Below are 24,618 nucleotides of genomic sequence, written 5' to 3'. Positions count from 1 at the left end.
GTAAAATTCTGACACTGGAGCAGTGGTGTACCAAGAGGGGAACTTGTGAAGGCATACTTAAGGGAGCATTGTTGGAGAATATAAAATGAGAAAAGCTGGTCTGTTTAATTATTATTATAGACTATAAATTTTAAAACATGCTAGGTATAAAATATGTCGGTGAAAGATATTTTTTATTGATCAAAGTTCAAAAAAAAAATGTCCTGGTCACTGTTGAGTTTTTAAAAAAAATATATGCAAGCTTTAACACAATTTAATTATTTATTTTTTTGTAAATGTTGTTGATAATAGAAATTAATTTGGAGAACTCCTAGTTCTACAATTGACCCCTTCACTTGACTGCACACTGTAGAGTAAGTAGAGAGTAAGTTTATTCAAAATGATTTCTCAGAGCAGTTCATGTGACCAGCCTATGTGTTATTACATATGCCCTGTGTTTAATCCCAGTGTGGATGTGGTATTAATACAACAGTAGTTTCAAAATTAACAATGATAGTAGTGGTGCAGGATTATAAAGATGAAAGCAGTAGAGCTTGAGTTATTTCAAGTCTGTTATTCTATGTGATTACTTGACGTCCTTTGTGTTTAAGTTTATAAAATAATAAAGCAGGGCAAATACAAGATAACAATAATTTGGGAACTAGAAAATTCTGGGTCACATATAAAACTTATTCTACTGATTTTAAATAATAACTTGCAAATTTAAATTTATTCTTTGTTTTATATCAATTATTTTAAACCAAAGAACAAATAAAGAAAATAATGATTACCACATGGTTATTAATGAAAACAATTTTGTCAGAGAGGAGGTGTTTGCTCAGAGTATCAAGTACATTCGGTATACAACTACAATAGAGAACATTTTTTCCCGCTTGAACACATTCTTTAAGTTCTACTACAAAATAAATAATAGCAAATATGTACAATAGCAAAACCTATTGTCCATTGCAATAGCTTGCGTGATTAATGTTCTGCAGTTGTTTATATGGGGCACATGTGAGTGGAGCTTTATCGCCACTCTTGAGAAAGTTCATTCAAAGGCATGTTAAATTTCACACTAATCAGTATTATCACAGTAATAAAGTATGTAGTTAAATAATCATGGGTCAGTTTCCAGCTTGGCTCTAATTTCAGTATCACCGAATTTTAGAGCTTAAAGTAGAATCTGAAGAGGGAATCAATGTTTATTGGGTGTCCACTGTATATTCCCTATCGTTTGATTTTCCTCATGTTTATAGATTAGATAGCAGTGGCCTAGAGTTATAAAGGTTTGCTTGGTCACTTAGCATAACTAAATTGAAATTTCAGAATTTCTGAAATTCCTCACAAGTCTCATAAATGGTACCTTTGGAGTATAATCCTTTGCATCCTTCATTCCACCACAGAGATAATCCGGGCCATTTGGAAGCCCTTGGGATGAAATAGGTCCCAGTAAATATTTGTTGAAAGTTTGTAAATTGTGGCCAAAAAGATTTAGATGAATCCGTCAGCTTCATATTGTCCCTTTGCCATCTAAGAAAGAGGATAATCCATTTATATTGATTCTTGCCTTAGAACATTACACAAGTTCAGTTGCTTTTCTTTGTTTTTTAAAATTTTTAAATTTAAATTAGGTAACATATAGTACATATTTAGTTTCTGATGTAGTGTTCACTGATTCACCAGTTGCATATAACACCCAGTACTCATCACATCATGTGCTCTCCTTGATGCCCATCATCCAGTTACCCATCACCTCTAGCAACCCTCAGTTTGTTTCCTGTAGTTAAGAGTCTCTCATGGTTTGTCTTCCTCTCTGATGACTCCCCATTCAGCTTTTCCTCTCTTTCCCTAGAGAACATATGCAGGAGACATAATTACGTATTTTGAAATGCCAAATATTCTATTACAGTGTGCACATGCTATATTTTTCAATTTAACTATTATTAACTTTTGAAGTTTCTAAACCTTCCATGATTAAGGAAAACAAGACTAACTAGCAGTATTTCTAGTCAAGTATGTTTTATAGGCTTTGGTAACCAAACTGAAAAGTGTTTTCTATCTTCAACCTCAACTCAACATCACATTTTTAATGAGTTTTATTTCGTGTAACAAACTGCTTCATCCAATACATGCTCCAACCTTTTCAAGAAAAAAAAAAAAAAGTAGCTATGGCAAAAGAATTGGTAATCAATGCATTAAATTAAAAACGTTAATTTAATGATGTATGTATGAATCGTTGGGATTATTTAAGATCGTGATAGGAAAAGGAACAAGAGCTTACTACTGGGGCAGCCTGGGTGGCTCAGCAGTTTAGCACTGCCTACAGCCCAGGCCCTGATCCTGGAGACCCGGAATCAAGTCCCACGTCAGGCTCTCTCCCTCTCTTTCTCTGTGTCTCTCATTAATAAATTAATAAAATCTTAAAAAAAAGAGCTTGCTACTTAAGTAATTTGCTGTTCACTGAAGCAAAAAATGATTTCTTAATCTATATTTCAATGATTCTAAATTCAAACTGTAGTATTTTCTACTGTAAATATTTGTGTCCCATGTGTGAAGTTGGTTCTTATTTCAGAGGTACTTAGTTATGCCTGACATTGCATCTTCTGGTAATGTCTACCAGCTTGTGGCCAACAACAGAAAATTGAAAATATAGCTAATATATAAGGAGGTAGAGAAAGGAAAAAAAAAAAAGTACGTATAGGTCCTGCTGACTACACAGCTATGATATCAGCCTTGTCAAGGCTGGCACTTATGTGGCCTTCAGACATTCCTCGTCATACCCGACTGACTTAACTACCTCCCTTCAGCAATTCTTTGTCTCTCCCTCCACAATAGATCACAGTTTTCTTTGGCCTTTGCCTTCTCAGCTGGCTGTGAAGCTTGAAATTCCTTAGTGCTGCATTTCGGTTTTATCTGGTTCTACTTAATTGAAGCAAGGGGTAGAGTTTAAGGTTAAATGCAGAATATTATAAGATCAGTTCCTCCAATTAAAAGTAAGTTTATTACATTCTGCAATCAAGAGTACAAAAGGGAAAAAAAAAAAAAGATGAAATGGAAATGCCTTCCTATTTTACCCTTCTCTATTTATTGTGGAAGAGGATACACGTTGCTCATCTTTAACAAAAGTAACAAGTCACTCTTTCTTTTTTCTTTTAAGATTTATTTATTTATTCATCAGAGACAGAGAAAGAGAGGCAGAGATATAGGCAGAGGGAGAAGCAGGCTCCATGCAGGGAGGGAGCCTGATGCAGGACTCGGGAACTTGATCCTAGATCCTGGAATCATGACTGGAGCTGAAGGCAGGTGCCCAATCGCTAAGCGACCCAGGCGTCCCAAAGACCCTCTTTCTAAGATTTATTTCTTGGTAAAATCTCACTACAATTAGTCCCAGTTTAGCAAGGAAGATTTTATAAGGAAACACTTCTCCATCAACTAGAGGGCTGATGCTAGTCAGTATATTTTCCCTGTGCGTATAGCAGATTATCTCCAACTACATTTGAATTCCAAAGATTTATTACAGCCTTTGACTGGGAGACTTTTACTGATTATGTGATGTAAAAGAAACTTCACAACATCTCTTATTCTATCATTAAGAAGTTATTATTTATCAAATCTTTAACCACCCTCTCAAGCTCAAACACTCTACTAATGCCATGAAAAGAAAGAAAGGTATTTTCATGCAAAGATTTAGAAGTAATGATAGTTTAGAGAAGGAAACTTCTAAATGGGGATGAAGATGAGTCCTCAATCCTGGCCCTTTTGTTTCACTTCCTTTACATTAAAAAAGCTGGTGTCTGGATGCTTGGGTGGCTCAGTGTTTGAGCCATCTGCCTTTGGCTCACATCCTGATCCTGGGGTCCTGGGATCTATTGGTGCATCAGGCTCCCAACTGAGAGCCTGCTTCTCCCTCTCCCTATGTCTCTGCCTCTCTCTGTATGTCTCTCATGAATAAATAAAATCTTTTTTAAAAAGATGATATCAGTTTTGTCTTTTTTATTATTATAAATATGTGACTCTTGGCTATCTGACCATGACCAAAGATGTACTACCAACTTATTCCTGCTCCTATCCCACACTACTGTCCACAAATGTTTTTTGTTTTTGTTTTTCTGTTTCTCTCCGTATACCACGAATTCTTATCTCCTTGTTTCACCTGCCTAAACATAATCTGTAGCAAATCACTATATTCATTTGATTGACTTAATATGGATCTAGCACTCTTAATGAAATAAATTTTATATAGAATATTCAATTGATAACTTTATCTTTTATTTGCCTATTTTTTATTATCTAAAATTCACTGGATAACAAATAAATTTTACTGGATAACATTTTCTAAGTGAGAATTTATGGTAATCCCTGTTATGACACTAATTCCTGGAAAACTATCTTGTCACAAAAATGTCATTCTTCAAGGTCCAATATATGTTATAGTATCCCTACCAGCAGCCTCAAGATGCCTAGAATTTCTACTGGACTCTAGAGAACCAATTTGAAAAGCCTTTCCAAAAATATTTTAATAGGAGCCCAGACAGGGAAACCTAGTATGGGATTTCCATGAGAATGACAAAGCTGGTAAGGCCTCTCCTAATTGGAACAATACTCAGTTTAAAATTGAGGTTATGAGAGACGCCCGGGTGGCTCAGCAGTTGAGCATCTGCTTTTGACTCAGAGTATGATCCCAGGGTCCGGGATCAAGTCCCACATCAGGCTCCTGCATGAAGCCTACTTCTCTCTCTGCCTATGTCTCTGCCTCTCTCTCTCTCTCTCTCTCTCTCTCTTTCTCTGTCTCATGAATAAATAAAATAAAAATATTTAAAAAAATTAAAGTAAAATAAAATTGAGATTATGAGTAACTCTAAAAAGCCAGATCTACTTGTGGACAAGGTTTATGTCTACACACCACCTCTTAGCTTCACTTGAACATTTTCATTTTTTGAACATTTTCAAGACACTGCAAGATAAACTCTCCCCTCCCATCTCATTAAGATCAACTGCCTTAAGCCTTGCCTAGTGTTTGTTTTGGATTTCCCTATGGCTGTCCACTCTGAACAACTTATTCAGAGTTACCTGTTACCATTTTCTCCCATTCTGTTTTCACACTATTCAACCAAATTATTTTTTTTCAAGAATATCAGTGAGCTCCATGTTGTAAAATCTAATGGATAATGTCATATCCTATCATCTGTCATTATGCTATTCTGTTGGATGGATATCCTCTCAAGATGTTTTGTATTCAGTATCTTTGACATGCCTATCCTCCTCTGTTAGACCTACAGATACTGTGCTAACTTACATATTTGCAAAAAAAAACAGTTCAGTATTATATCAGAGTTTACATCTGAACTTCAGACTTGTAAATACAAATAAATGTACATATAAAATTTGCATAGATGACCAACATATATTCTAGATTAGTATCTCCAAATCTGAAGCTCTTGCACCTAATTTCTCACCTCCCAAACAATTCATCCATTGGTCTTACCATTTCAGAAACTGGTATCATCATACATTTGAATGCTTAAATTAGAAAACTCCAGGTCACCTTTATTTCTCCTCAATGTTCATCTAATTCATTGGTAAGTCCTATGACTGTCAAAAACTATGTCTAGAGTCCATTGTTTTTTTTCTTGATCTCCACTGCTGTAATCCATGTCTCAACCATCATTTGTTCTCACTTATAAAATTGCAATAGTTTTCTAACTGGTCTTCTAATTTCCCTTTCCTGCCTATAACCCAGTCTCTTAAGGGTATCCAGAATGACCTAATTAATAAATAGTTCTGATGATGTCACTTCCATAGTCAAAATTCCTCAGTACCTTCTGTTTGTGCTGAAAGTAAAATAAAAATTTCTGAATGCTGTCCACAATATCCTGAAAGTTCTGCCTCCCATACAGCTTACCATCCCAATCTTTCCATGCCATTCTCCCTTCTTTTCTTTAACTCTTCAGTCTTCCAGGTTTTTTCTATTCCTAGAATATAACAAACACTTTACTTTGTATATGCTTTTTCCTTTCCTTGAAATATTCTTCTACAACCCATCACATAACTGACTCTTCCTTCAAGTCTTAGTTTATGATAATAGCCTCTGACAAACTTTCTCCAACAATATATACCTCCCCATAAATTGAAATTAGATTCATCAACCCACCCCATTCTTCATGTATACACTTCATGTACACACTGTGCATAATTGTTTTTATTTCTGTCTTTGTAGTAATTATCACAACTTGTAATTACCAATTTATTACTGTTATATTATTTTTATTCTCTACTAGAGTGAAAACACTGTAAATATTGGGATCATTTCTGCCTTACTCACTATTACATGGCAGATCTTTGGAAAGAACAGTGATCTCAGTATTAATTTAGCATCAATTTGGGGGGCACCTGGGTGGCACAGTCTGTTAAGTGTCTGACTCTTGGTTATAGCTCAAGTTGTGATCTTGAAGTCATGAGATGGAGCCCCGTACTGAGCACAGAGCCTGTTTAAGACTCTTGGTCTCTCCTTCTACTCCTCCCCTCCTCTAAAATAAATAATTTTTTTTTTAAAGATGCCATCAATTTTAAGATAAACTGTTATTTTATGTACCATTAAATGGAAAAATATTGACAAACTGTAATACAATTCTTACATATCACTTGATACTTGTGTCATATATTCAAAGACCCTTTTAATATTAGAAGTTTAGATGTAATTTTTATCATGTCACTCTATGTAAAAAAATTTAAAAATTATCAAAATAAATTGGTTGAGGTAATCATAAGACTTTTTTTTTTTCCCATTGGGATAATCTAACCCATAGTCACTTTTTAAAAAAAATTACTTAATTTTTTTAAGAGAGAGATAGAGAGCAAGCATCTGTGTGTGTGAGAGGGGGAGCAGAGGGAAAGGGAGGGAGAGAATCTTCAACAGGCTCCCTGTGCAATTGGAGCCCTAAACAGGGCTCTATCTCACAACCATGAGATCATTACCTGAGCCAAAATCAAGAGTCAGATGCTTAACTGACTGGGCCACCCAGGTGCCCCTACGGTCACTTTTCAACTATTTGCTTTCATTATGCCATCAAAGAATTGGTTGAGTACTGAAATCTAGCTCTTAAAATATTCTTCCACACTGTTGCCAGTCATTCTAGAAGGTTTATGCTAATGGTTTCTTGATCTCACCAGATAATGTTAGTGCAATGTTTTTATACAATGGATCCCTATTAACTCATTTCTTTCTCAAATGGTCCTTAAATGGTTTGTTTGGTTAAAACTTGGTTAAAACTCGTGGCAATGACGTTGTGCCATCATACTATTACAAATAACAAGGAAGTTCAAACATGTGTAGAGAACTGCTATAAGTTCATGACTTCCATCTGGCTAGTACCAATTATAACATGCACCCCAATTTTAGAGAGACTTAATCTGAAAAAACGTGCACCTTAAAATAGATGAAATACAGTAGTAGGCAGTAAATTACTGCTCTTACTTTGTCCAGCTCTTCCCATGGCTGGTTCCTTATTTTATTATTATTATTTTTTAATTGAAGTAAAATTAACATACAGTGTTACATTAGTTTCAGGTATCTAATATAGTGATTCAACAATTCTATATAGTGCTCATCCAGATAAATATACTCTAGGTTCCTTCTTTTTTTCAAATATTTTATTTATTCATTTGAGAGAGAGAGAAAACACATGCACAAGAGAGATGGAGAGGGGCAGAGGATGAGGGAAAAACAGAATCCCTGCTGAGTAGGAAGCCAGACACAGGGCTCTATCCCAAATCTCTGAGATCATGACCTGAGCCAAAAGCAGATGCTTAACTTACTGAGTCATCCAGTCATCCCTCTAAGTTCCTTCTAATCATTCAATTTTCATTACAAAAATTATATCAGGGTTCTCCCATGATAATCTTATAACCCAGTACTCCTTCCCCTGCTCTACACTGGTCACTCTAAAATTAGTTTTGATTTCATTGATAGCCCTTATTGTTATTTGATGGTTTTGCTATTGTCATTTATTTATGGATTATTTTTTTAATGAAGGAATAATATTTATTTTATTTTAATTTGTTTATTGTGGGTTTGTCCCTTTAGAATGTCTGTTTGAAGAGAACAGAGACCTTTTCTCTCATTGGCTAATGTAATGCAAATTTTCTAACTGGATAGGTAGATGGAGAGATGGATGGTCTTTCTAACTTGATTTTTAGACTTACACATTATCTGGGCAGTCTACTTACTTTTGTTTTCAGTTTTGGTCCTTTCTATTTGCTGTCTCCAAAACAAGACCCATCGTATCCCAGTTCTCAGCTCATATTCTTCAGAGACCTAATCCAAAGTATTAGGTCCAGCATGCCAAGCTGTACTTATGGAATGGGGGGATCATAATAGCCAGCAACAGTGGTCACTTTCCCAGATATATATTATGATTGTTAATAACAAGAAAGGGGGAAAAAGGGAAGTTGCGAGTAAAAGAAATTTGCAATACGACTGAAGTTCAATCTAAAGATTTGACTGTTATGCAAAGAAAGGAACTGATTTTAGTAATGTGTGTGAGAAGTGATAGTGTTTATCAGAAAATCAGATATGAGAAAAGACACAAGATGATTAAAAAGAAAGGTTAGCACCAAGTTTTTACTTATTTCTCACATAGGCAAAAAAATATTGGTTATTTTAAATGGATTTATATTGAGTGCCTTATTCATTTGTGCTTAAAAATATACATTTGGGTTGATTGCAGTGTGCCATGAAAAATTTCAATATTAAGAAAAAATACAAAATATGTACTTTCAGAAGCTCTGTAGTCTGCACTGTAGCATAATCATGTTCAGAGGGATCTGTACATGAGGCAGTAAACAGTACTTTCTAATTACATATCACCCTGCAAGTACAAAAACAAAAAAAAACAATTTTGCAGGCATATAAATGCTTATAGGCTTGAGTCAGTTCAAAATTATAGTCAGAACACTGTAACAGAAGTCACAGCTCCCCCCAAAATGTCAACACTTACTAATAGCAGCTACTAGCCTTTTATTTTCCAAGTGATTTAAAAGTGCTTGCCATGTACAGATGAAGGATTTTGTGTAGTATATTGATAACCTCACCTTACAATATTCTACTCAGGGTTGAAATGTGCTATGTGAATGCATTCATGTTGGAGTCAGAAGGTTTTGTTTTTTTCTTTTAGGTAGGTTCAATGCCAAATGTGGGTCTTGAATTCACTAACCTGAGATCAAGAGTCACATGCTCTACAGACTAAGCCAGCCAGGCACCCCAAGTTGCAGATTTTACATTCATGATTTCAAAAAAATAATTCACTATGTTGGGGATAATAAGAGGCTCAGAATGAAATGTAACACATTTCAGGATTTTACTGCATGAGTAGATACTCTTGTTAAGACCCATGAGATCTATCATGTAGCATAGGAAAAAGGATGATACACATTGGTTCAATTTTAGAAGTGAAAATGAAAATATTCAATAAAGATAATCTTGACTTGCATATCTATTAAGGTGAAAGCTAGAGTATAATGTAAGAGTTTAGTAACAAATCCATTATGCTTTCTAATGTGCAGTTAGCCTGAAGGACTATTTTGAAGCTGGACATATTTGACTACATTCCTTATTATATAATTGCCTCTAAATTAAATCAAATGACATCTTTATGTCAGTGCTTACGTCAATTGCATTTTTAAAACAATAGTAATTTTTGCCAGATTTTTGTCTTTTAACCACAGTGGATTAATTTAGGACCAAGCTTAAATCAAATTTATGATTTATTGCACACACACACACACACATTCATGCATACACACACACAGACATGCTCTTAAGCAAAATGGAATAGTTCTCTGTACAATTCAAAAAGACAAGTGATTGCCTATAATATTATGTATTTTATAGAAAGGTTTTACAGAATGGATATTATTTTCCAGGATTGTGATCAATGGATTTGTCAGAGGTCATGAAATTTTTCTTTGCAGCATATGAAATTATGTCTACATATTGAATTGCCTGCCTCAGTTCTATTCCAGCTAGTCCCTGGAATCTGTTTATCACACACCATGCATGGAAATGGAATCATAAACAACTCCACAAGTTTGAGGAGCCTGAGCACTAATCACTTTTATATTATCCTTGATAAAATCTGAACACTAAATGTTGTGGTTTAAGAAGATTAAAAGGTACTAATCCTTCCTGTGGTCAGTGACAATTTTAAACTGTTCCATATTGGGAGCCCCAATGGATACATGCCAAGACACTTGACAGGATTAAATAAACACTCAGCATATTCATATACATTTATATTATTTTCTATTTCTTTCACCCATTCTTTGATTGTCTTTTAATTTTTATTTAAGTGACTGCTATCCCATGTAATAGCATAAAAATCTGTATTGCTGACTTGCTTTTGGATTACTTCCTCTAGGATATCATGTGACTCTATAATTTGGGGGGATACTATCATATTGAATGTTATATGAAGTTTATAAAGCCTTCTAAAATAGCCCATTCATTTAAAATGCAAATGAATTTGGTCTATTTTGAGAACATATTTAATTAAAAAAATAGCCAGGCATAGGGCCAAAAATATTATAAATTATACTTCATTTAAAACTGATAAAAATATTAGGACATTTTAAGTGGTCACATTTTAAAGATAAGGACATCAAGAGGTTAGATAGCATGCCCAACACTGTTGTAAGTGGTTGGTTCAGATTTCAAACCCAAGTGGTCTAGTTCCAGAAAGCATACACTTTGTCTGTCTGTCTTCCTTCCTCTCTTCCTTTCTTTTTTTTTTTTTTTTTTTTTTTTGAGAGAAAATGCACGTGCCTGCACGAATGTTCACTGAGTTAGGGTAGAGCAGGGGGCTGGGCAGAGAGAAATATTAAGCAGCCTCCATGGCCAGTGCAGAACCCCTTGGGGCTCAATCTCAGGATCCCAAGATCATGACCTGAGCCAAACTTAAGAGTGGGACGGTTAACCACCTGAGCCACTCTGGTGCCCCATTAGCCTTCTTTGTAAGAGTATCTGATCTTTTTTTTTTTTTTTTTTTTTTTTTGGTAAGTAATTAGTCTTTTGTCTTTGGATTCCATATCTTGGGGTTGTGTAATAGAAGAGGGGGACAGAAGATGAATTACAAAATGGAAATGGAAATGGGAGGGCTTCCCCCTGCCCTTTCCTCTCTTCCTTCACATAAAGAGTTGTTTCAGGCAAAAGGTCACCTGACCCAGGTAATCATGTTAGCCCCTTACTCCCCAACTTAACATTTTTTTTCTCAGTGGGAAGAGTTTGGAAATCTTGAGGGAGGATTTAATACACTTAATTGTTGACAAATATGTTAATTACTGTGGAAATGCCATATAGAGCTAATGTAAGAAACAAGCCACTCATAAACTCCAGACCTCGTGGGCATTTCAGCTCAGTTTTATTGTTCTTAAATCCTAATTTGTCCTTGGTGGGAGGTTTGCAGAGGATCTTGGCTTTAGGATTCTCATGCCAACCTTGACAACATCTCTCTCAATCTGGAGACAGTCCTAAGAGATCACCTCTGGTATCAGCTTGGTTGATCTTTTTCTCTAAGTTTTCTTTTTTCATTTTCATAAACAGGTCTTGGCTATTCTTAAATGTTAACACATATATCTACCTGGTTTCTTCTTTTAGCAGTCTATATTTTGTTGTATTGAGGTACCATGGTATAAGTATATCATCAGTATTCTCATCAACAGAATATTTATTTCTGATGTTTTTCCTTACTCATTCTTAAAAACACCATATGCACATGTGTAGATATTACTCTATAATCTCTGTTAAAAATTGGTACATAGGCATTTTAAATTTTAATAGATACTTTCAAATTGCACTGCAAAATAGTGAAACAGATTCGCATATATAGAAGGGATAGATGAGATAATATATTTCAACATTTATATAATTTTTTTCATACTATTCCAAGGCTTTTTGTATCATTAATCTATATAATTTTGTTAATGTTTAACTTAGGTCAGACCTTAAAATTTTTAACCGTTTTGTTAGATGAAAACGACATCTTGTTTTTGTTTTTATTTTCTAGGTTCTTGATAATAATTTTATATAACAGATTCTAACACTTTTTGCATTTTTCTTCTGCTTATATAAACTCTATACATTAATATAAAGTATTCCCATTAACCTCACTACTTAAAAATGAATTCATCCAATGGCAACAACTTTTCTTATTTTCACTAATTGAGATGATAGCATCCTAGATATTTTAATTTAGTAGAGATTATATAAAATCGTGTTTAAGTTTGATTACATTTGAATAGTTGAATAAATGAAATTATAGGAGCAAATAATACAGTATGAATTTAGTTTACTATTAAATATCTTGTGTATAATTTTCTCAGGTTCTTGGTTAAAAAAAAACCTTCAAAACACTGAAAAATTGATAAGTTAACATTTTAAAAATAATTAGTACAGATCTTGGAACTAAGAAGGTTTCAAGACATGTTAGCACGTTGACTTTTCATCTTGCTATTACTATTACCATTTTCATTATTTTTGCTTAAACTAGATAAATTAGAACCATTGATCAGTTTATAGCATTTTAGATACATAAAACTAAATTAAATTGTATATTTCAGTGGATATGAATTTCATGGAAAGAAGTTGTTCTACAAATAAGAGTGTTGGATTTCAATATATGCTTTGGACTCTGTCAGTTTGGCTGCTATGTGCTATTTAAAAACAAAATATTTAATCTGTGGTAATGTCTCTTAAAGGTTGGTTAAATGAAATTTTAAAAAATTACCTAATACAGGATAAAATGTTTTTGTGGCATTTTAATCAAGATCATTATTAAAGGGAGTAAATGATTATTATGAGAAAATGGTATAATTTGAGTTGGAAAAATAAATCATTAGCCACCAAGGAATGCTAGGGCAGCACTATCTTCATCCAAGTACCAAAAGCCATGAAGTTAGGGCTTGGAGCTAGTATTAGGGGGAAAAAAAAAAGAGAGAACCAAGTATTTATAAAATAGGACTATTCATATTTAGTATTAAGTCTAAAGAGCTGAAATAAATTAAGAATGATGAAAAAAAAATTAAGAATGACGTATTTCAGGCAGCCCTGGTGGCTTAGTGGTTTAGTGCCGACTTTAGCCCAGAGCATGACCCAGGAGATCCAGGATCAAGTCCCACGTCAGGCTCCCTGCGTGGAGCCTGCTTCTCCCTCTGCCTGTGTCTCTGCCTCTCTCTCGCTTTCTGTGTCTCTCATGAATAAATAAATAAAATCTTTTTAAAAAATGACGTATTTCGACAGATATATCCATATCAGAGAGGAGGCCGATATTATTCTGTCTTCTGGTCCAAAGTCTTTGTCTCTACTCCCTGCTAACCTTTTCAGCTGTGCTCACCAAAATTCTTAGAAACCATTAATATAAAGATAAACTATATCCAAGGAAATATGATTGGGGTTTTATGCCGAATGCGTGTACTAACATGTTCTGTAAACTGAAAAAGCTACTTACTTCTCTGTTCTGTTTCCCCTTTCATAAAATAGCTATGGAAATATTATCAATCAATAATATTGTAAAAAAATTAAACACTGAAACATGTAAACTTTAGAAAATTAAATTTATTTCAAATTATTATTTTATTTGGATTGTAAATATATATGCTACATATAGTTACATGCAACTTTGCTTATGTTTTATTTCCATTTTTGTAAACATTTATATCTATACATGCATCTTTATCATTTTACCTATACAAGTTTTTCATATGTCTACTTACTTAACACTTCTTCAAAGATAGATATGTGTCTAATTTGTCTCTATCTCTGAATAGAGATATTGTGTTGTACTTGAAAAATATTTAATGAATTATCAAAATCTGTAAAAGAGAAACTTTAAATAAAATTAAAAAATAGACAATCTGACTGATCAAGGGACTTTAATAGCTCTGATTGTTATAAGAATCAATATGTGAAGACATAATTCATAGTATGAGTGTGTAGGACTGATTCCGGGTTTTCATTTACTTCAATTATAAAAGGACTTATGGAATAATACCCCAAAGATGAACTGTCCTTTGCTAAAAACAAAACAAAACAAAAAAACAAAAACAAAACCTGTTATGCTTTTTCTATTGACATATAGAAAATTTGGGTCACATGAGGTAAGTCCTCCACCCAACATTGTAATTTCACACGTGTGTATCTTGGATTCCTGGCAAATGTATTATTCATGTTTTTTTTTCCTCTTTTGAATATTTGTTTTCATTATTGAGTTTTCAACTTGGCCTGCTCAGCCTCCATGAAAGTAAGTTTTGTTTCTTAATATGCCAAGGCCTTTGTATCATTCTTCTATCAGATTATATTTCTTGGCCTTCAGTATTTCACTGCTTTTCCTTATTTTCTCCTTTTATTATTTGATTTGAATTTTCCTTTTTGATATCTTGTTAAATCATTCTCTTTCTATTGTTTTACTTCCTTTATCATTTAAAAGTTTCTAATTTTGTATCCTTACTGTCATCTCAAAGAAAATTTTGGGTTTGGTTTGTTTTCTAATTTATATACTCAACACTCAAAAGGATTTAGAGATGATTGCATTTAATTTCCTCATTTTACAAATACGGAAAAAGCCTCACATGTGAACACTCTGTACTGAATAGCCATTCGGAGTGGGTAATGAGTTGTTCCCAGTCTGGTTCCACTTTTGTTCAACTATGCAATATTTTATTGCTTTTAAATATAAATATTTTTAAAGCATGTATTGATTATCCCCCAAAGAGCACATTTTGTGTTTAATATTTTACATAGATTTCCTTATTTGTTCCTTACAACAGCCTTGTGAGGTCATAGCATCTTAATTTTGTGGTTACACAGCTGACAGAGTCAGAGGATGAAGCAATATCTCAAAGTGTTTTCCTAGTTTCTTTATTGTTTTTACTTTAACCATTTAGGTGCACTTTCTTTTCTGCATTATTTATTTTGATTTTTCATTGCCTCCTGCAAGTCATTTAAACAGATGTTGACATCAAAGAATATTTAATAAAATACTGAAGTGCAGAATTGGGAAGAATAGCCAAATGAAGATGTTCATCCTTTCATAGAGAAATTAAACTCACTTTAGAAAACAGTCTATGGAGTTCTCCAAATTGACATTCATTTTTAGCTTATACCCGTTTTAGAATGTTTCTGAAATACAGACGGCAAGCTGCAAATATTCCTTACTCACATAAATTATGGAGTCATTTTCTAGTGAAAACAGATAGTTGGAAATCTGTAACAAAATAAATGTATTTTGTTCTCATAAACAGTGATGCTGCAGGCTGTGATGTTTGTTCCCAAACAGGGATGATGGTTATTACCAAGAAATGGTTCAATTTGGTTGGCACTACTCTGTTTTGTCAAGTATGAAGAAAATAAAGAATATAGTCACATTGTTTTGAGTAAAAGTTTTCTTTGAGAAGAATAAAAGATGTGATGTATAGACCTATTTGTTCCCTTATGAAGTAATTTTAAACATATTTTAGTTACATAGGTCCAATGCTGTTACCACTAGATGGGAAATGGGTTTAAACAGAATAACAAATATCTGAATATAAAGTTTTGCATCATGGCAAGAAGGGTGAAACTGCTATGACTCTCAGAAAAGCAGAATCAAATTACAAGCCAATCATCTATAAGATCTGATTACTTAAAATTACTAAGTTAACTTAGGTAGGAGGTTGTCCAACCTATGGAAAATACATTATAACCAAGAGTTAAATTAAGACTTTCTTTTTATTAGTTTATATTAGTTTTCTTCTGCTCATACCTCGTACTTAAATGAAAAAAATAATGGACACACACACACAAAGAAACACAGAGAGATATGTATGGATATATATATATAATCATAATCATAAAGCAATTGTGTAAAAATAAAAATATTAAAGGAATTGAACACATAAATCAAATCTACACTGTTATACCTCCTCACTGCCAGGAGATATTTATCAAAAAGAAAAATGGAAAAATATATGATTTTCAAATAGTTTTGGGTATTTATCGCAGAGAATATTCTTTCACTATAAATACACTATACGGTATCATAAGAAAATAAACATATATGGGCAGCCCGGTTGGCTCAGTGGTTTAGCGCCGTCTTCGGCCTAGGATGTGATCCTGGAGACCTGGGATCAAGTCCCATGTCGGGCTCCCTGCATGGAGCCTGCTTCTCCCTCTGCCTGTGTCTCTGCCTCTCTCTCTCTCTCTCTCTCTCTTTCACTCTCTCTCTCTCATATGAATAAATAAATAGAATCTTTAAAAAAATAAGCATATATAAATGTTGAGGGCAAATTGCTTATTTGCTTACAATATTCTATTAATTTACATAGGCTATAAAATTACAGTTTTAGTTAGTTTTTTACATTTCTGGTCAATCTTTAAAGATAAAATAGTTAAAGCAAGCAATTTTTCCTTTTTTATTAGCTGAGAAATATGTTTTTATTACCTTGTAAAATATATAAATTCTCTATTTTTAATACCATGATTTCAAGATGAGCTAAATAGAGGTCAGGCCTATGCTGTTCATACACTTCTGAGCACTCTTACCACCCAAAAAGGGGAATAGATGTCTTCGTGTTTGTACTATAATCGCCTCTGTATTTTTATCACTTATTGGTAAGAACAATTTGCTACATAGCAATAATAAAACAGAATGTAATCAAATGTCACTACGGTCTGTTATACTGCAGTAATGTCAGATAAGAATAATAGGTTTCATAAAATGCTGGGCAAATCTTGGAACAACCTTATTCAGTTGGTGTTCAGATTCATGACCCAATAAAACTTATTCATATACATTTGGTATACACACATTGATACACAATAAGCTATGTCTGTGATTTTATTTAATTGTATAGATTCTTTTCCCATAGTGGGTTATTGAAGGACTTTATTAAATAAGACTCTGTGAGCCAAAATCCCTCAAAAGATTTGAAATCACAAGTATAATAATAAGGAGAAAATCTATTTAGTAGTTTTTAATTCCAATGTCCTTTTCTAGAGGAGAAAAAAAAAATCCCCAGTATTATACTTTATAGTCCCAAGATACAAGGTTTTCAATAGACTCATTAATGTCAGGAAAATTTAAGTGGTTATATAACATAAATTCAACGACAAAAGTGTCACTATAGGCCTAAAATTGTTATGCCTACAGTCATCAGTACCCAAATTGTCCTTCACCTTCCAGGATCTGTTGAAACTTTCAGAACTCAAACCCTGGCCCTCAGTCTGGTGAAACTCTAAGCCCTTCCTTCTCCTGTGCTATCTGTATAGAGTGATACACAGTGTATAAGAAGGAGATACCTAAATATGACCCCCTCCCCCCAAAAGCTTCAGTAAAAAGAAAAGGAAAGATTCATGAACTTAGGCTGCGAAGTTTCACTATGAAATTTTAGTGGCTGTTGTGTACAAAGTAAACCAATTTATTTATTTGTTTTTTCTATCATTTTTTTTTTAATTCTCTTTCATTTTTTTCTCCTGGTCTTCTGTTATCCTTCGTACAGGTTGCTTCTTCAATCCCTCCATGTTCCTGGTTTGTAGTTTTCTTAGCTCTTCTGCATATGAATCCTTCTGTAAGTTGTGCCAAAAGTATCATGGGAGACATTTTTCTTCTTCTTTGGCTTGAGGGTTTTGGCATTTTCATAGATAATTTCTAAAGATCATCTACTGCCAGATGTGTCCTCCTCAGAACCAGATCCAACGAAGGCCCCATCTCTTCCAATTTGATCCTTGGTGTTCTGCAACCAGATTTCTTCAACACCAACTTATAGCTTTGGAAATAAATCTTCCCATTCAGTGCAGAGAAGTGCAGAACATATTCTAAACCAGCCAGATGGATATTTGTTACAGTGGGGCTTCCGAAGAAATCAATAGGAAGAATTTTCAGCCTTCTCTAGTCTTCTCTTTCATCAAAATCATCACCAGCAAATATTAATGTGGGTGTTTTTCCCTTGGGACATTTACTATTCTTAATATCTTTTAGAGAGGCAAACTTCCCAATACCTAATTCAATCATATCCAGCACATGGTAGTCATATATGCGAACTATTACTAGATTATATGACCACTTCTTTACTGTGGGAACCAAACATAAATAAAGAACAATCTGACTTCTTTGAAAAGAATTCCAATGATGTCTGATCCTCAAATGGTCTTGTAATGTTTTTTTTTCTTTTTTTTTAAAGATTTTATTTTTTCATGAGAGACAGAGAGAGAGAGAGAGAGAGAGGCAGAGACACAGGCAGAGGGAGAAGAAGGCTCCATGCAGGGAGCCTGAGGTGGGACTCGATCCCAGGACCCCAGGATCACACCCTGAGCCAAAGGCAGAGGCTCAACCGCTGAGCCTCCCAGGCGTCCCATGTTTTTCTTTTTATACAGAGCTCCATACGGTTTTTTCAGTGCATACACATCTCTAAGTACTTGTGTCACCATTAAATTTGCATTTCTCCCTTTAATCAGCATAGCATTTTAATATTTTCACTGAGTTTTGGTTCTTTCTTCTCAAGGAATCTCTTAGCTCTTTTCGTTTTGGGCTTTACAACTCAATCCAAAGCGTCCATGGCTACCGCAATGCAAACCGGAAGGAACGCCCAAAGTAAACAAATTTATAAGGTCAAACATGCTGTATAACATTTGGCATAAATTTTCCTTTCTTCCAAGAAGAACGATTTTTAGTCTACATTCCCAAACTCATCAACCTATCAGTGCCAATTCAGTTATACTCATGTGTGATTTGGAATGATGAGCAACACCATGGAGAGTTGTGGATTTGATGGTTTCTAGAAAGATAAAACTTTGCTTAAGTCATTCAGATTTAATTTAAAAAATTCGTATTGTCTGATCAAACAAAATCTCTGCCTTCTAGATTCTTCAATATGTGACCTCTGAAGAGAGAAGCCCAGGGGATTTATTACTAAGACTGTAATCCTAAATATCCAAGTAGAACATAAAAATGCATCTGATCCCTCCCTGTATAGTAGAATAATGAATAGTAAAATAGGGTGACTTGCTCTTCTTCCAAGGCAAACGATCACTTTCGTACTCTGGGCTTGATGGGTATGTATGCATGTCCTCCAGTATGTTGTATTAGGAGTTTGAGGAGTAGCAATCAAAAGGAAAAATCAGGGCAAAAGCCATGCTATCCAGTGCCTATTTTGTCTTCATGAAATAAATACATGAATGTGGAGAAAATTAACTTTTTTTTGAAGAAAATGCTAGACTTCAGCACTTTATCTAGTCTCCTGACCTGAAACTCCATCTAGATGCTAAAGACACCCATTTGAATGTCTCTGTCCTTGAACTCTCCCCTGCACATAGACTTATATAAACTGCTTAGATGCTATATTTAGTGAAGCACTAGCTAAACTCTCATAAAACGGAGACCCCAGATTACACTGATGTAAGCAATCAGTTAATCTCTCTGATGGATATGATCAGGGTTAATAGGACAACTCTTCACATTTAGTGATAAGAGAAACAGAGGAACACACATATTATTCTTTTAAGGGCACAATCTGAGGCTGGCATAAATAATTTTCTCTTATACTCCATTGCCTATGACTAAGTCACATAGCTTTAAGAGAGGCTGAGAAATATGCTCAGCTACATTCAGGAGATCTGTTCCTAGGGAGGAAAGAATGAATATGGATGGACTCTCAGTAGTTATCAGCAGATATCCCATATGTATCTATAAGCTTAATATGCCCAAAAATGGAGCTCTTGATGTTTCCTTCTAAACATGCTTCCTCTATAGTTTGTCCCATTTTTTTGTAAATATGAGGTATATTCTTTGAGTTGCTCAAGATCAAAATCTTGGGGTTGCCTAGAATTCTTTTCCTTTTTTTTTTTTTTTTTTGTTGTTGTTGTTGTTGTTGTTCCTGACTTTAAATATTTTACGCCAGGAAATGTTGTCATCCCTTCATTCTATTAAAAAAAAATCATCTTTTATGTTTCTTTACCTCCTCTGCTTCTGCCATGGTCCCAACCTCATTTACTTCTCACCTGGATTGTTAGAATAGCCTCCAAACTGGTCTTCCTGTTACCAGCCTTGCCTTGCAATAGTCTATTCTGCACACAGCAATGGTAATGCTGCTTTTCCAATTGTGAGACTCTTCTGCTCAGATATAGCTCACTCTTAGTTAAATAGCTCACAAGGCTCTACATGGTCTACCTCTTTCCTCTGAAAGCTTCAACCCCTACCCCACTTCCCTCTCTGCATTCCAGCCAGACTGCCCTGTCCTCTTAGCTATTCCTCAAGCACACCAAACACCTTTCCTCTTCATGGCCTTTGAAGTTTCTATTCTCTTTGCTTGAAATTGTTAAATTGTTCTCTTATCCTGTTTCTGGGTTTTTTGTTGTTGTTGTTGTTTGTTTGTTCTTTACTTACTTCAAGCCACTTTTCAAATGTTACTTTTTCAGAGAGACCTTTCAGGTCAGGCCTGACTCTGACCATTGTATGCACAATGGTAAATATGCGAAAACCAACTACATTTCCACACATAAACAGAAGACACATAATTGATACTTCATGTATCTGACACCAATTAATTGGCCTTTCTTTCAAAGTGAGATTTCTGTTGTAACTTATTTATCTGGAATTGAAATTTTATATGTACATGCATGTATATATATCAGCTCTCTCTCACTTTTCCTTCTTTTACTACATTTCATAAAACCTATATGTACAGTTTTTAAGTATGTAAGTACATATTTAAAACATGCTAAAATATTTAAGTGGAAACATAGTAGTTTCCCCGAAATCATCAGTTGAGGTAGGCCATAGTCAGAATAGTGGCCCTTCAAAGATGTCCAGATATGAATCTCTGAAGTTTGTGATAGCTTATGTTGCAAAGGGGAATGAAGGTTCCAGGTGGAATTAAGTTTGCTACTCAGTTGACTAAAATATTAAGATAATTCTGGATTATCTGGGTGGGCCCAAAGTAACCACAATGGTTCTTACAAGTCTAAGAGAGGGACAGGGAGAGAATCTGAGTAATGGCAAATACAAAGGACTTGGTCTTATGTTGGCTTTGAAGGTCGATGAAGGGGTCGGAAGCCAAGGAATGCAGACAACCTGTAGGAGCTGAAGAAGGCAGATTCTTTTCCACAGCCTCCAGAAGCATTTGAGCCCTGCTGGCATACTGATTTTAGCCCAGTGAGACCCATTCCAGACTTGTGACCACCAAAATTGTGAGATAATAAACGTGTTGTTTAAAGCCACTAGGTTTGTGATAAACTAATAAGAAACTAAGATTTTAAAGTTCAATATAATTTGAATATTTTCTCAACTAAGGTATTTGCTTGAGTTGGTGATTCTTAAAACATCAATGAGGATTCATTCTTCTGTTCACTTACACGAATAAAATAGAAACAAGAAAACAAAGAACTTGCCTCACTTCATGCCTAATCTACTATAGAACCTGTTTTTCCATAAATGCTAATTCTGCATTTGTGAGGCAGTGTAATTGTTTTCTGTTGGTCAGTGACTACCAAGTCTTTTAGTCTGACATAGAAAAAGTAGTTTTGGGAACTACTTTTCTTATAGATTCCACAATGAAATTGTCTAAGTTTTATTTAAAACTGGTAAATGTAGTGAATACCAGAAAATTAGTAGAAAAATATGTTTTTATGAGTTCAAGTAAGATTTGTGATAAAAAAATCGATCTTAATTGTGTGTGTTACTTCTTCAAAACCATTAATAAGCTGTAGGATAATATTGATCAAGCAATAATTAAAATTTATTTAGCACTGTGAGTCAAACACTATGCTATTTTATATGTATATATTATGCCTGTATGTTATCCTAGTAAAAAGCCTTTATGATAAATTCTAGAATAAGATAAATAAATACAGAATTCTAGAATTCTAGAATAAGAAAACTAAGGCAAAGAAAAATGAGAAAAGATGCTTAAGGTCCAACAGCTAGTAAGTATTTTGGAGAAAGATCCTCCTAGAATTTCCAGCTAAGTATGTGTCCATTGTATGATTTAAAATCTTGAACTGCTATGAGTTAAACAATCTCAGGGAGATGGAGGGTTAGTGTTCAAGCATTTATATGAGCTCATTACTCTTTGAGTTTTCTGTGTTTACAGTTTTCCATTTTCTACATTTCACGAGAGTTAGTTTATGTTATGCTCTGGGTGCATGTCTGTGTGTGAGCGTGTGTGTTGCCTCTGCAGCTGCTGAACATGCACCTGCATCAGCCTGAATCCTGCTAAAACCCACTATTAGTGCATATTATCTGGGGGTACTTGGAATGGTATTTGCTTGCCTTTGACATTAATAGCTGACCCTAATGTTCCTTTATCTTTAAACAGCCCATCTTCTTTTTAGAATATTCTTCCTATAGGCTATATTTAGTTTGCTATATTTAGTTTGATGTGTTGTCATTTTATTCTCCAACTAGCTTCCAGTTTTAGCAATTTAAAATCTGTTTGATATAATGAAAAACATGTCTCTAGGATATATTGGCAGTTGTGTTTCTTTTCTTGTTAAACCTGGTCATCCATACAACCAAGAAGATGAGCTTTAAGTAAAGGTGATATTTTCTTTTTTCATTGTATGTAATCAGTGCTGCAGAGCAAAAGATAGATATTTTTAACACAAACTTTTTTCCTGATCAATATGTTGTTTAGGAGAAAAATTAACCAGTGCCACAAATGGATAAAATATTATGTTCTGTGTTGAGTTTTTGTCTGTTTTCGTTGTGTTTTTAACAAAGTCAGTCACCTACATATTCATTGAGTACCCATTTCAATAGGCACTATGTATGAAACTTCAGTTATTTATTCAAGTACATGAAAGATAGTTAGAAAACCAACTACATTTCCACACATAAACAGAAGACACATAATTGATACTTCATGTATCTGACACCAATTAATTGGCCTTTCTTTCAAAGTAAGATTTCTGTTGTAACTTATTTATCTGGAATTGGAATTTTATATTTTGCTTAGATTCCTCTTTTTTTCTTTTTTTGTCTCCAAGATCACTTTCCAGGGAATAATTCAAGCTGATTGAATCTGGCCAACTACTTTGGGATATGGTGTTTAATTAACCATTCTGAAATAAAGTTGCAAAAACAAAGCTTAATTTTATTATTTTAATTAGTCACATGATGATTAATTATTGGGAGCCTTCAAATCATGTTTTTGGAACTATGGGTGATAACATTTATCTTGCACTCAGGAATCTGATTGATTAGAATGAAGTGAGGGGAAATTGTAGGGGATTTGAAGGAAAAGAGATTCGTAAGTTATTGTAATAAACAGTGAAAAAAGAGAGCAGAGAATGTAATAGCAGGATTATATATGAAGCGTTCTGGAAGACACTTTAATAGAATTATTTTTTAATATATTTCAATAAAATATGGTGTATGGATTGAAGTTACAGAGATAATTAGTTTCACTGAGTAAAATCTGTTATTTTCCTAAAACCTAGTAGTTAAGGTATATTTTAAATAATAGAAAAATTGGTTTTAAATATAGTTTAAAACCACTTAAACTCTGAATTGGTTTTAAATAGAGTTGTTTCTCTTTGTTGCTCTTATTTCTAGCAGTTATATTACTATTGATTAAAATCTCTAACTTTGAAAAAAAACATACGTAACTTTGTAATCTATGTTTTTTTTATTCCATGATAGTCTGATAATATATAAAGGGAAAATTGCTCGATTTTGAGACTTCATTTATTAATGTAGTAATATGCTTCATTTATTAATGTAGTAATATGCTTGATGACTAATCAATATGACTTGATTGGTCACAGGTATACAAAAATATTTGCTGAAAGATGGAAGAAAGAAATCAAACTTTCTAGAAAATTTAATAGCTCTTTTTTTCTTATGCCTATGTAGAACGGATACCTTAGCTTAAAATAGTATTATATTTAAATTATTTGTTAATCACTTTATTATATGTCAGCCTTTAGATATCAATAAATACTTTGTGCAGTATTATCTGGTGTGAAATAGGGACAAAATCCCAGAACTAATTGCAGATAGTAGAAATGTTTGTCTGTTATTTATTTGCTATAATGTTTAGTGTTAAGGGGGAAAAAACATTTCTTAAAATGTCACTAGACCTTTTCATTAGAAACAATTTCTACTTATTTATAATTTAATAAACACTTGTTGACTGCTTTTGCAAGATAAGAGTAAAATCACTGTGGGGGCATATGAATAAACACATTCCAATTTATGCCCTCAAAGAAGTATATACTGTCCAAAAAAGATGTCAGACATTTAAATTAAGCCTATAAATAAACAAAACAATACTGAAAAGGAGTGAGGGAATTGCATGCATATGAATTTGGAAGATGGTGAAACTTTCTAATTAAAAAAAAATCTATTTTGTAAATTCCAGAATCTAACAAAAATTATAACAAAAAATCAAACCAAGGTAGTACATAATTTCTGATAGAACCACACAATATTCTGTACCTATACATCTATTTCCAAAGGGTTGCATTTCGGTAAATAGAAAAAAATATATATATATATAAACTATATATATTTATATATATAAATTAAGTACTCTTGTTGCCTTTTGCCTTTACAAATGATGCTCATTGATACCACATCCTGTATTCATCTCTACAAGTGCCTGTATCAACTG

At 33.8% G+C, this 24,618-nt stretch overlaps 1 protein-coding gene and 1 pseudogene across 8 annotated transcripts in view; one reads left to right on the top strand and one right to left on the bottom strand.

Annotated features, from left to right (window-relative positions):
* Positions 1–24,618, top strand: part of ERBB4 (erb-b2 receptor tyrosine kinase 4) — a 1,110,465-nt gene that overhangs the window by 611,018 nt on the left and 474,829 nt on the right. Inside the window, exon 1 of one of the 8 annotated variants that reach the window (XM_049106416.1) lies at positions 21,883–21,928. The exons of the other annotated variants lie outside the window; for them this stretch is intronic. The gene's annotated coding sequence lies outside the window, so the exon portion shown is untranslated. Of the gene's footprint in view, positions 1–21,882; positions 21,929–24,618 lie in introns of those variants that run through there. 8 annotated transcript variants of the gene reach the window in all.
* On the bottom strand, positions 17,480–18,564 carry LOC112656403 (ribosome production factor 2 homolog; annotated as a pseudogene).

Source organism: Canis lupus, chromosome 37 (assembly GCF_003254725.2).
Source record: "Canis lupus dingo isolate Sandy chromosome 37, ASM325472v2, whole genome shotgun sequence".
Taxonomy (NCBI): domain Eukaryota; kingdom Metazoa; phylum Chordata; class Mammalia; order Carnivora; family Canidae; genus Canis; species Canis lupus.
This window is presented reverse-complemented; position numbering and strand designations above follow the sequence as displayed.